This window comes from Eschrichtius robustus, chromosome 4 (genome assembly GCF_028021215.1).
Source record: "Eschrichtius robustus isolate mEscRob2 chromosome 4, mEscRob2.pri, whole genome shotgun sequence".
NCBI lineage: Eukaryota > Metazoa > Chordata > Mammalia > Artiodactyla > Eschrichtiidae > Eschrichtius > Eschrichtius robustus.
In genome coordinates this window covers 145,525,128-145,531,531 of record NC_090827.1, presented here as the reverse complement: position 1 = coordinate 145,531,531, position 6,404 = coordinate 145,525,128, and positions in this window count along the sequence as shown.

The following is a 6,404-nucleotide window of genomic DNA, read 5'->3' as shown; positions in this document are numbered from 1 at the left end:
TGACAATTTCTGTATAGAACAGTTTTACTATCATATTACCAAATATTCATGACACCTTAAATGTACCTAAATAACAAAAAATACAAAATCATAAAAATTACTTATTATTTATCTATTTCTAAAGTATAGAGTTGTTATAACTGGGCAATGGGAATCTAATGAGTTAATAACTGTTTGACAAAAGATCACAAAGTTTTCAGCATCTTACAAATGATCAACAAAGAATAATTTGTATTATGGTATTCCATATGAAACTCTTGTTGAGATAGAAAGATAGATAATTAATAGGTAGGTAAGTAAGCAGTAGAAAGGCAGGTAGGTAAACAGACAGATGGTTAAATAGATAAATGTGGAAGAAGAAAGTGAAACAATATATTCTTTTAAAATGTTTTAGGAATTTAGTATTTAAATGTGTGAAAGGGATAGGAAGAAACAACCAGGTGCTGGTGATGTTTTTTTCTCGTATTTAGACATTAGAACTGTTATAATTGAAAAGTTGAAGTATTAAAATGAGTATGGGGGCTTCCCTGGTGGCGCAGTGGTTGAGAATCTGCCTGCCAATGTAGGGGACACGGGTTCGAGCCCTGGTCTGGGAAGATCCCACATGCCGCGGAGCAGCTGGGTCGGTGAGCCACAACTACTGAGCCTGCGCGTCTGGAGCCTGTGCTCCGCAACAGGAGAGGCCGCGGTAGTGAGAGGCCCGTGCACTGCGATGAGTGGCCCCCGGTCGCCACAACTAGAGAAAGCCCTCACGCAGAAACGAAGACCCAGCACAGCCAAAAATAAACAAATAAATTTAAAATGAGTATGTAAGGACTATAATTGTTCCTAATAGCAATTACAGAGACCTTATTTCTCAAGTCTTTAGTTCTGCTGAGGATGCTTTTTCTCAAGTAATTGTTTTACAGTAATGTGACGGATAGATATCCATTTATAAATGACCATTTTCCCATGAATGTGTCATTCCTTTTTTCATTGAACAACCAATAGTTTCCCAATGAAGCAGAACTTCCTTATTAGTGAAATGGATAGGTTTGATATTTTCTCATGCAATATCTAACATCCATTTAAAAAAAGGCTAGGAAGGAATGTTCACCTTTCCTTTGGAGTGATAACATAGGTTGTCACAGGCAAGCATATGCTCTCAGGGCTTCCTGAAATATTGATTGGAGTAATGGATTCTGTTGATGTGTCATTTTCCCAGAAGATACATTAGAGATTTGAAGAATGAAACTGACGAAACTCTACATGTTGTTCTGGAGGCTACTGATAGGACTTATGACAAAAAGGAAGACAAACTTCAGAGGGGTCTAGAGGGCTTCCAAATAATTTTGTTAAAACAGCGACTTTGGCAATCAAATGGCGTCTTCAGAAACCTGGGAAGTCTTTTGGTTACTGCCTCTTTCACTTTCAAGCTAAATCTAACAGTTCACTCTTGCTTATCTCTTTCTTCCCATCTTTATATTATATGGTTCTACATGCCCAGCTTGAGGGTTATTTCTCCTCTTCACCTATTAAACAAACCTACTTTTCCTTCTCTCTTAAATATGTGATTAAAAATTTGGTGGTGTTGTTTTATTAAGACTTTATTTTTTAGATAAAATCAAATTTGTGTACTAGGTTCACAAATTGAGAGGAAGGTACAGAGATTTCCCGTATACCCCTGGCCTCCACACATGCACAGCCTCCCCCGGTTATCAACATCCCCCATCAGAGAGGTACATTTGTTAAAGTCGGTGAACCTACATCGATACATCACAATTACCCAAAGTCCATAATTTATATTATGGTTCACTCTTGGTGCTGTAAATTCTATAGGTCTGGAGAAATGTATAATGACATGCATTCATCATTATGGTATGATACAGAGTGTTTTCACTGTCCTGAAATTCTCTCTGCTCCGTCAATTCATTCCTCCCTCCCACACACCCACCAGCAACCCCTGATCTTTTTACTGTCCACATTGTTTTGCCTTTTCCGGAATATTATAGAGTTGGAATTATACAGTCCATAGCCTTTTAAGATTGGCTTCTTTCCCTTAGTAATATGCATTTAAGGTTCCTCCATGTCTTTTCATGGCTTGATAGTGCATTTCTTTTCAGCGCTGAATAGTATTTCATTGTCTGGATGTACCACAGTTTGTTTATTTACTCGCCTAATGAAGGACATCTTCGTTACTTCCATGTCTTTTCATGGCTTGACAGTGCATTTCTTTTTAGCGCTGAATAGTATTCCATTGTCTGGATGTACCACAGTTTACTTACTTACTCGCCTAATGAAGGACATCTTCGTTACTTCAAACTTCTGACAATTATGAATAAAGCTACTATAAACATCCATGTGCAGGTTTTTGTGTTTGGACGTAATAAGTTTTCAGATCTTTTGGGTAAAATACCAAGAAGCATGATTGTTGAATCATACGGTAAGAGTATATTTACTTTTGTAAGAGACCACCAAACTCTCTTTACAAGCGGCTGCACCGCTTTGCGTTGCCATCAGCCGTGATCAGAGTTCATGCTTCTCCACAACACCACCAGCATTTGGGATGGTCAGTGTTTTGGATTTTGATTATTCTAATAGGTTTGTAGGGCTATCTCGTTGTAAGTTTCATTTCCCTGATGACACGATGTGGAGCATCTTTTGTTTGCTTATTTGCCATCTGTGTATCTTTTTTTGGTGAGGTATGCGAAGGTCTTTGGCCCATTTGTTAAATCAGGTTGTTTGTTTCTTGCTGTTGAGGCTTAAGAGTTCTTTGTATATTTTGGATAATAGTCCTTTATCAGATGTGGTTTTTGCAAATATTTTCCCCCAGTCTATGTCTTCTCGTTCTCTTGATACTGTCTTTCACAGAACAGAAGTCTGTAAATTTAATTAAATCCGATGTGTAAGTTATTTCTTTCATGGATCATGCCTTCTGTGTTGTATCTAAGAAGTCTTTGCCATACCCAGGGTAATCTAGGTGTTCTCCTATGTTATCTTCTAGGAGTTTCATAGTTTTGGGTTTCACACCTACATCTCTAATCCATTTTGAGTTAATTTTTGTGAAGGATGTGAGCTCTGTGTCTAAACTCATTTTTTTTTTTTTTTTTTTTTCTGCTTGTGGATGTCCAATTGCTCCAGCACCATTTCTTGAAGAGACTGTCTTTGCTCCATAGTATTGCTTTTACTCCTTTGTCAAAAATCAGTCGACTATATTTATATGTCTCCTTCTAGGCTCTCTATTCTGTTCCACTGATCAATTTTCTATTCTTTCACTGATTCCATGCTTTCTTGATTACTGTAGTTGTATAGTAAGTCTTGAAGTCAGGCAGTGTCAGTCTTCCAACTTTGTTCTTCTTCAGTATTTTCTTGGCTATTTTAGTTCTTTTGACTCTCCATATAAACCATAGAATCAGTTTGTCCATATCCAAACAATAACTTGCTAGTATTTTGACTAAGATTGCATTAAATTTGTAGACCAAGATAGGGAAAACTGACATCTTAATAATATTGACAATTTTGTTTTCCTACACACGACCATGAATTATCTCTCCATTTATTTAGTTTTTCTTTCATTTTGTTCATCAGTGTTTTATAGTTTTCCTTATATAGAGCTTGTACACATTTTGTTAGATTTATACCTATTTCACTTTTTTAGTACTAGTGTAAATGGTACAGTGTTTTTAATTTCAAATTCTACTTCTTCATTGCTGATATATAATTGTATAAAAGTAATTGATTTGTATATATTAATTTTGTATTCTCCAACTTTGCTATAATCACTTACTAGTTTTGTCAGTTCTTTCAGATTTTTGACACAGATAATCATGTCATCTACAAACAGAGATAATTATATCTCTTCCTTCCCAATCCATATACCTTTTACCTCCTTTTCTTGTTTTACTGCCCTAGCTAGAACTTCTAGTACAGTACTGCAAAAGAGTGATGAGAGGAGACATCCTTGCCTTGTTCTGACCTTAATGGGAAAACTTCAAGTTTCTCACCATTCAGTTTGATGTTAGCTGTAGAATTTTTATAGATATTCTTTATCAAGTTAAGAATGTTTGGCTCTATTCCTGGTTTACTGAGAGTTTTTATCGTAAGTGGTGGCTGGATTTTATCAAATACTTTTTCTGCATCTATAGATATGATCATGTGATTTTGCTTTTTTAGCCTATTGATGGATTACATTAACTCATTTTTGAATGCTCAACCTGCCTTGCTTAACAGGAATAAATCCCACTTGGTTGTAGTGTATAATTCTTTTTGTACATTGTTGCATTCAACTTGCTAATATTTTGTTGAGGATTTTTGCATCTATGGCTCATGAGAGATTTTTGGCCTATAGTTTTCTTTTCTTGTAATGTCTTTGCTTGGTTTTAGTATTAGAGTGAAGCTGGCCACATAGAATGAGTTAGGAAGCATTTCCTCTGCTTCCATCCTCTGATAAACCTTGTAAATAACTAGTACCATTTATTCCTTAGAGATTTGGTATAATTCACCAGTGAACCCCACCTGGGCCTGATGCTTCCTGTTCTGGAAGGTTATTAATTGTCGATTCAATTTATTTAATAAGTACAGGGCTATTAAGATTATCTATTTCTCTTTTGTGTGATTTTTCGTAAATTGTGCATTTAAAGGATCTGACCCATTTAATCTAGGTTATCAAATTTGTGAGCATGGAATTGTTTATAGTATTCCTTCATTATCCTTTTAATGTCCATAGAGTCTGTAGTGATGCTACTTCTTTCATTTCTGATATTAGTAATTTGTGACTTGTCTTTTTTCCTCAACTAAGCTAAAGATTTATCAATTTATTTTCTCTTTTCAAAGAAACAGCTTTTGGTTTTGTTGATCTAATCTATTTAGTTCTTGTTTTAAATTCCATTGATTTCTGCTCTAATTCTTACTATTTCTTTTCTTCTGCCTACTTTGGATTTTGTTTTCTATTCTCTTTTTAGGTTCTGCCTATGGAAACTTACATTACTGATTTTAAGTCTTTCTTCTTTTATAGTATATGCATTTGATGCTATAAAATCCCTGTAAGTACTGCTTTTGCTGCATCCCACAATTTTTCATAAGTTGTTTTTTAATTTTAATTTAGGAAAAAATGATGTAAAATTTGTCTCCAGATTTCTTCTTTGACTCATGTGTTATTAAGAAGTGTGTTGTTTGATCTCCACATATTTTGGGATTTTCCATTTATCTTTCTATCATTGACTTCCAGTTAAATTTCATTGTTATCTGAGAATAGACATTATATGATTTCTCTTCTTTTAAAATTTTAAGGTGTGTTTAGACCAGGAATATGGTCCCTATTGGGGAATGTTCCATGTGAGTTTGAAAAGAATGTGTATGCTGCTGTTGTTGGAAGATTTAGTCTATAAATGTCATTTATATTCAGTTGAGTGATGGTGATGTTTTGTTCAACTATGTCCTTACTGCTATTCTGCCTGCTCAATCTGTCCATTTCTGATAGAGGGATTTGAAGTCTTCAACCATGATAGTGGATTCATCTATTTCTCCTTGTAGTTCTATCAGTTTTTGCCTCTCCTAGTTTGATGCTCTGCTGTTAGACATATACATGTTAAGGATTGTAATGCCTTCTTGGAAAATTAACCCCTTTATCATTACATAATGCCCTTCTTTATCCTTAATAATTTTCTTTCTTTGAAATCTACTCCATCTGAAATTAATGTAGCTACTTCTGCTTTCTTTGATTAGTATTACTATGATATATTTTTCTCCAGACATTTACTTCAAATCTATATGTGTCTTTATATTTAAAATGAGTTTCTTGTAGACATCAGATAATTAGGTCTTATTTTGTGGTTCACTCTGACAATCTTTTTTCTTTTAATTGGTGCATTAGGACCATTGATGTTCACAGTGATCATTGATATATTTGGACTCATATCTACCATCTTTATTACTGCTTTCTATTTAATGCTCTCCTTCTTTGTTCCTATTTTTGCCTTTCACTTTTTGTATGCCTTTGGTGGTTTCAAATGAGCATTTTATATGATTCCATTTTTCCTCCTTTCTTTGCATATAGGTTATACTTCTACTTTTTACCATTTTTATGGTTGCCATAAATGTGGCAATAGGCATTTACATATATAATTTAAGTCCCTTTTTGAATGACAGTATACCACTTCATGGGTAGTGTGAGTACCTAATAATAACACAATAATCATAATTATTTCTTTTCATTCTTTGTATCATTGCTGTCATTCTTTTCACTTATATATAAGCATACATAAGCATATATATATTTGAAATATATATATAAGCATACATAATCAAATACATTGTTGGTATTATTTTTTGAATAAATATCTGTTAGGTCAACTAAGAATTAAAAAAAGTTTTTATTATATTTTCACTTACTCCTTTTATGCTCTTCCTTTCTTTATGTAGGTCTG